The sequence below is a fragment of the Dipodomys spectabilis genome, unplaced genomic scaffold, assembly GCF_019054845.1.
Source record: "Dipodomys spectabilis isolate Male_0828 unplaced genomic scaffold, ASM1905484v1 ptg000305l, whole genome shotgun sequence".
NCBI classification, from domain to species: Eukaryota; Metazoa; Chordata; class Mammalia; order Rodentia; family Heteromyidae; genus Dipodomys; species Dipodomys spectabilis.
In genome coordinates, this window is record NW_024870982.1 from 1,441,531 (window position 1) to 1,448,949 (window position 7,419).

The window sequence follows — 7,419 nt, forward strand, 5'->3', positions numbered from 1 at the left end:
TTCTTTTATGGCTAGGGAGGTTGAGCATTTCTTCATGTGTCTATTGGCCATCCTTCTTTCTTCTTCAAAGAAGTTTGTCTTTAAGTCTTTAGTCCACTTATTTATTGGGCAGTGTTTCTTTGAGGATTTGTTGGGGGATTTAATTTTTTGAGTTCCAAGTATATTTTAGATATGAGACCCTTGTCCGTTGTATGACTACTGAAGATCTTCTCCCAATCCGTGGGCTTTCTAGTGATCTTGCTAGCTATGTCCTTTGCCATGCAGAAGCTCTGCAACTTCATGCAATCCCATTTGTCCAACATTTCTTTGATTTCTTGTGTTTCTGGGTCTCTATTAAGAAAATTTCGGGCAGCGCCAAAGAGACCTAGGGTTTCTCCTATTCCATCCTGTAATGTTTTCAGAGTGTCTGCTTTGACTCCGAGGTCTTTGATCAATTTGGAGTGGATTCTGGTGCAGGGTGATAGATAACGTTCTAGCTTTAGTTTTCTACAAGTAGTTAACCAGTTTTGCCAGCACCATTTACTGAAGAGGCTGTCTTCTTTCTCTTCTATTTTTTTAGATCCCTTATCAAAGATTAGATGGCTATAGGTCTGTAGGTTCATTTCTGGGTTTTCAATTCAATTCCATTGGTCCTGAGGTCTGTTCTTGTGCCAATACCAAGCTGTTTTGATTACTATGGCTTTATAGTAGAGTTTGAAATTTGGTATTGATATTCCTCCAGCAGTGTTCTTTCCGTTGAGGAGCGTTTTTGCTATTCGGGGTCTTTTATTGTTTCATATGAATTTTTGGATTGCCTCTTCTATTTCCTTGAAGAATGAGGTTGGAATGTTGATAAGTATCACATTGAATTTGTAGATAGCCTTGGGAAATATTGCCCTTTTCACGATGTTAATCTTTCCAATCCAGGAGCATGGGAGTTTTTCCCATTTTCTAAGTTCTGTTTTCATTTCATTTTTCGTTTTTAAAGTTTTCATCATAGTGGTCCTTCACTTCTTTGGTTAAGTTAATTCCTAGGTATTTTATTTTTTTGTGGGGCTATTACAAATGGAGTTGCTTTCCTAATTTCAACCCCACTTTTTAACATTTGTTACCTTTCCTCCTTTTGGTGCTGGGGACTGAACAGAGAGTCTTGTGCATGCCAGGGATGTACTCTACCATTGAGTTTCATCTTCACACAGAGCTTTGGTTATCATACTAGTCAAGGACTCTATTAAATATTTGATACAGTTACCAAGGTACATGAGAATAAGTGAGATGCTGCACTTAGCATTTGGACAAAATAATCACCCTGTCTATAGGAGTCACCTCAATGTTGGCTTGTGTTGCAATTAGTGCAGAGCTCTGGCTAGGAGGAAACAAAAGCCATGCCTAAGAAATATATGGTGATCTACTGATAAAATTATCAACAAGAGTTTTCTGAGGGGTGAGGCAAGAGTCATTAATTGTGAAACAAGAACTACTTCGTCAAGAGTGTAAAGTAATAATCCAAAGCCACCAGAAAAGGCTCATAAATAAGTACTTAAGAGAAAACAAAAATATTCTTAGTCAAATACTGGTAGATATGCTAGGTGGGGCCTCCATCACAGCTTGGCCTCAGTCCTTAACCCACTGAGGAGTGAGAGTGCCTTGGCCAGACCTTCCTTCAGTTCTGACCCAGCAGCCTTATTGGATTTGGAGATCATCCAACCTGATCAGTTCCAGGACTAGAGATCCAGGAATGTCAATTTGCTGGCCAACACCTACTCCCTAGGACTCCCACATTGGAAGCTATTTGCACTTTGATATGCCTTGGGGCAAGGACAGAAAACATCCTGCTTCTAGTCACAGATCATCCCCTGGGGAAGTTTACTTTCTAATGAGTGAGATCAGCTTGGCTTAAAGATCTATACCCCACTCATCTCCACCCTACTCCAACCTCAGGCCTGGTAGAGGAAAGCTTAGGGAACTTACTATTTCCCAACTTTACTAGCAGCAAGGAACTTGCACCTCACCCAGTGGTATCTTTTTCTTAGAGCTTTCTAAAAGTTGCTGGATTCCCATAGGTCCTGTTTCTGAATAAAAAGTGGATTACAGGTTATTGGTGGCCATGGAGGAATGCCTGGCACAGACAACCTACCTGAAGCCTCACTGCAAGAGGAGTGAAAGATTCTTGCAAAAAGAACCCTTGACTGATTTGGCCTCCAGTGAAAACAGAAGTGTTCGACCTCTTCCTGGCCATTGTAGGTTCTAAGCAATTGAGATTTCTATCTTACTCATGTAAAGTAACCATACCCAACTGGCTAGCTCCATGCATCCCTTTTGTCCTTACAACTCCCCGTGGGCCTCAGATAGCTTTGAATGCTGGAAAAGTGAGTATGAGAATGGGTCATTGGGCCATGTCTCCCCTTCTCTCCTTCACTTGGAAGGAGAGAATCAAGCAGTTCTTGATACACTATGGGGCTGGTCAGCTTTTCACTCCCTCAAACAGCTAGACTCACTTCTGTTCTTAATGTTGCCAGATGCCTTGAGAAACTACCCTGGCAACCAAGATCTTGCACTCATCCTGTGAGTTCTGCTTCACTGTAAACTGAACTGTAAGCACAGGGATCGGGGTTCCTGCTACTGTTTCTGGGGAATGTGACTGCAATCCCTCTGATGGGGCATGAGACAAGAACCTACCATTGTGTGAAGGAGAATTAGATCTGTAATGGCCAGTATTCATAACTGCCTTTTGTGGTTCCATTCCCAAAGAGGAATGTGTAATGGGTGGCAGGTATAGCCAGTCCTGTGTCAGAATAAAGGAGGAAGAGGCCCTGCTACCTCAGTGCCCAGACAAGCCTTGAACGTCAATCATTTCAGTACTACAAACATCAAATTGGTACTAGGAAAATTGTAACATCTAGATTTGGTTTTCTTTCTCTTCAACCTGCTTTTTTGCTACTGGCATGCTATTGAGAGATTGCTAACTTTAAAACTGGGCCAGGGAAAATAAAAAATATTGGCGTTTGTCATCCTCCTCTTCAAAATAGCAGGAACACCATGAATTTGAAACTCCTCTTGAGCACCAGTCCTATATTGCTAAGATTAAATCCTGCTGGCCAACTTTATATTTCAAATACATTGAAAGAATAAAAGGGATTCTTAAGAAGAATAAGAACTAAGAGTATAAAATGTATACTTCTTTATTTATATAAATAAGGCTTTCATACAATCATATTTAAAAGTAATCTGTATTTTTACATTCACCACCCATGAGTTCCTGACAGGAAAGGCTGTGCATAATGATACACAGCAAGAATCCCACTGCAGGATAACAGGAGCTCAGGAAAGCACCATTAATTTGAGAAGTAGGCAGGCTCTGACACTCCTGTTGCACTGCTAGCAATGGGAAGTCTTAAACTAGTTCCTCCACCAAGTCTTCTTCAAATTTCCCCTGTTCATCAGCAGTAGCATCTTGGCACTGCTGGTACTCGGACACCAGGTCATTGATATTGCTCTCAGCTTCAGTGAACTCCATTTCATCTATGCCCTTACCTATGTACCAGTGCAAGAATGCATTGCACTGGAACATGGCACTGAACTGCTCTGAGATGCACTTGAAGGGATCCTAGATGGCCATGTTGTTGCCGATGAAGGTGGCCAACATCGTGAGTCCATGTGGAGGGGGGGGAGGGAAGGGGCGATGTCATACACAGCCGTCTTCACATTGTTGGGGATCCAGTCTCCAACGTAGCTGCTGTTCTTGTTCTGCACGTTGAGCATCTGCTCATCCACCTCTTCATGGACATGCAGCCTCGGAAGATGGCAGCCGCTGTCAGGTAGCAGCCATGGCGGAGATCACAGGTGACCATCAAGTTCTTAGCGTCAAATATCTGCTGGGTGAAACTCAGGCACTGAGAGAGCATGGTACTGCTGGCTGGCATGGCTGGTCAGGGGCACAAAGCCAGGCATGAAGAAGTGCAGGCGGGAAAGAGCATCAGATTCAAGGCCAGCTTGTGCAGGTCTGCATTCAGCTGGCCAGGGAAGCACAGGCAGGTGGTAACCCCGCTGTTGGTGGCTGACACCAGGTGGTTCAGGTCACCATAGTTGGGCATGGGCAGCTTCAAGTTACAGAAGCAGATGTTGTACAGGACCTCGTTGTCGATGCAGAAAGTTTCATCTGCATTTTCCACCAGCTGGTGGACAGAGAAGATCGTGTTGTAGGGCTCCAGCACTGTGTTTGACACCTTCAGGGAGGGCATGACACTGAAGGTGTTCATGATGCGGTTTGGGTACCCTTCTTGAATATTGTTGAGAATCAGGGTGCCCATACTTGACCTGGTGCCACCTCCCAAGGAGTGGGCCAGCTAGAAACCCTGTAGACAGTCACACCTTTCTGACTTCCGCCTCACCACATCCAGTACCGGCTCCACCAGCTCAGCTTCCTCTGTGTAGTAGCCCTTGGCCCAGTTATTGGCTGACCCGCTCTGGCCTATCAGACATGATGAGACACACACTCCAAGAATATTTACTGTGACATTTGTATTGTGAAGACAATAGGACTCTTCTGAGCCAACCTTTGCTTTTACTTTAGATAACTTTGGTGAAATAAAGGAAATGTTTTCAATGTATCTGGGACCCTACAAATCACCCAGGTTCTAAAGAAATAAAGACAATATGGAGGAAGATACATTTTAACCCAAATCAACTACTTGTAGAAATGAAGAACAGAGCCTGCCTCAATACTGGAAATGTAGTTATTTTCACAGGAGGGACAGGAGCACAGTGTGATCATAGGAAAGCTAAGCTGCAAGCACTTGTCTGCACCTTGCTCACACATAGCTGTGCTTTGCTTTCTGGTGTCCTGAAGTAGTTCTCTGTTATTGCCGGGCCTTTGAAATGACCAGCAGCGCTGAAACCTTGTTGGAGGCTTTCCCTGATTGCTGATCTTTCCCTTTAGAGGCTACTTTGTCATAGAGTGCTTGAAGAGTGGCACTTATCTGAGCTGTCTGAATGGCCAGGGGCATGACTCCAGTGGACTGGAATAGGTGGGTTAGCTGAGGACAATATCTAGGTGTATAAAGGCTCAGCCCAGCACTGGAGTGCCTGGATGTTAGGACCCATAGACCATGATGACATACCAAATATGAAGTTGTCTGGCCTGAAGCTCTGGCCAAATGGTCCTGATCTCACTGAGTCTAAGGTTCCAGGCTCTAGGTCCACCATGGTGGCCGGAGGAACATATTTTTTGCCTGTGGGGACAAGAGTTGACGTAGGCCTATAATTGACAAGAAACTTAGGGGCAGAGCTTATGATTTTAAGTGACTCTCAGCATTCATTACAGAAATTACAGCATTTGAGACATAGAAACAGAAAAGATTGGTTCAGCCATTGAGGGATTTTTTGAAGAGGGATTAGCAGTGGTTCTCTCACTTCAGCCCTCCCTTCTTTTCAGGCCTCCTGGTCACTTCCGCCTTTTGCACACCATCCCATCCCTGCCAATCCTCCGGGGCTAGTCAGTCTTTACTGATGCTGTCAATATAAACTAGCTTATGTGGATTCAGAACAGGCAGAAGAAAGTAGAAATGCATTTGGAGTGTGGATGGAAAATGCCACTCAACTGTGACTACCCTTTTTGCCCCTTGGTCAATGAGACAGTCATGAGACAATCAAATTGCTTCAGCTTTCTTGTCATCAAGAGGTGATTCAAACTTATCCATTCTCTTTCTCGACACTGTCTCTTAAATTACAGAGGAACAATATGGTAATCTTGCTTCACAAAAAATGGAAAAGACAACATTGAGGGAAGAACTCCTTGCTTCATGATGAGTGTTGGGCTGTTAAGAGCCAGTTGTCATTGTTGGAGTTTTTGAAGTTACTCACCCATAAACCCTTACAGGTGTCTTCCTTGTCAAGGTAATTCAAGTCATTGATTGATATTACCCTTTAAAACTTCCATGGAGCTGTTGAATATTTTTGTGATTACCATCTTGTTGTGAGATGAAATCCATTTCTGACTTAGTAAGGAATGGACTTGAGAATTCTGATAATTCTCTTAGAACTTCAATTCTGAAGGAAGCTAAATAAATCTTGACAGGATAAGAACAAATATATGTGAATTAATCCTTCCTCCTCATCCCTTTTCCTTCCCCAGTACTGTAAATTGGGCCACTGGCTCCTCTTCTCCAGTCCGCAAGTTCCAAATGCCTCAGGCCTTAACCCATTCCTTCTCCACCTCCTCGCATGTTTCTCGTCTCCATTCCTGCCAGTTTTCATCTTCAGGTTCACCTTTAATTCACCTGCTATTGTCTCTGCACATGCCAACACTGTACATTCCGCCAAATGTGGCTTGTCAAGGGAAATAATTATACACTATTTTCTTCTCATATACTTGTACTGTACTCTATAGTAAAACCACTGGCTACATAGCATGTACCTGTTAATAAGTATGATGTCATGTAGAGACACTTGAATGTGTGTGGCAGATTATTTGTAGGTTCTATACAAATACTATTTTATATAAAGAACTTGAGTGTGTGAAGATGTTGTTATTGGTGGGGGTCCTCGAGCGGATTCCATGAGGATACTCAGGGGTGATTGAATTTTAAGTAATGGTGCTGTTTTCATACTTCCTTTAAATGAATTTATTAAAAGACTACTTTTGCAGCCCTTTGTTTATGGATCACATCTGTAATCCTAGCTAATCATGAGGCTGAGATCTGCGGATCATGGTTCAGTGTTAGCCCAGAAGGGAAGGAAAGTTCTTGGAACTCCTATTTCCAATTAACCACACACACACACACACACACACACACACACACACACACACAACACACAACACAAAGCTCAAAGAGAAGCTCTATCAATTGAACCACTAGTAGACTTCCATGTGAACAGTGACCTGATTGAGCCTCACAGGTGTATGCTGGACCAGACATCCATTAAAAGGGCTAAAGGATGCAGATATCTCATACAGGCTGTGTGACACCTCTGATTGGGTCTGGGATGGATATGGCCACAGACTGACCTATGACCTTGAGAGTCACATAGCTCTGTCCTACAGACAATAAAACCCTGTACAAAGCATCCCAGTAAGTACCTCCCTTAGGACCCCTCCTGTCTAGCAAGACATTTGATATTCTCTTCTTCAATATATCATTGCTGTTTTATTCTTCCCTCTGTATCCATGAACTCATTCTTTGAGATCATAGAGACAAAAGATGTGATTCAGTTATTAGGTTTTCAGTATCAACATGATGGCCTGCTTCAAAACAGACCTTTTTTTATAATTCCTGGGCACCAAAGCTGGTGGATTCTGAATGCTTTTATCTTGAGCCCTTTTTGTGTTGCCACCAAACCTGTGCTAGAGTATCATCAGTGCCCAAGGGACACACCGGGAATGCGTTTGTTTCAATCACACATGGTATACCTAGGTGTTGAGTCTGCAAACATGATGGGTAC

General features: G+C 43.1%; 1 pseudogene; it reads right to left on the minus strand.

The window, feature by feature from the left end:
• Positions 1-3,373: 3,373 nt before the first annotated feature.
• On the minus strand, positions 3,374-6,292 carry LOC122127619 (annotated as a pseudogene).
• Between the last annotated feature and the right edge of the window lie 1,127 nt (positions 6,293-7,419).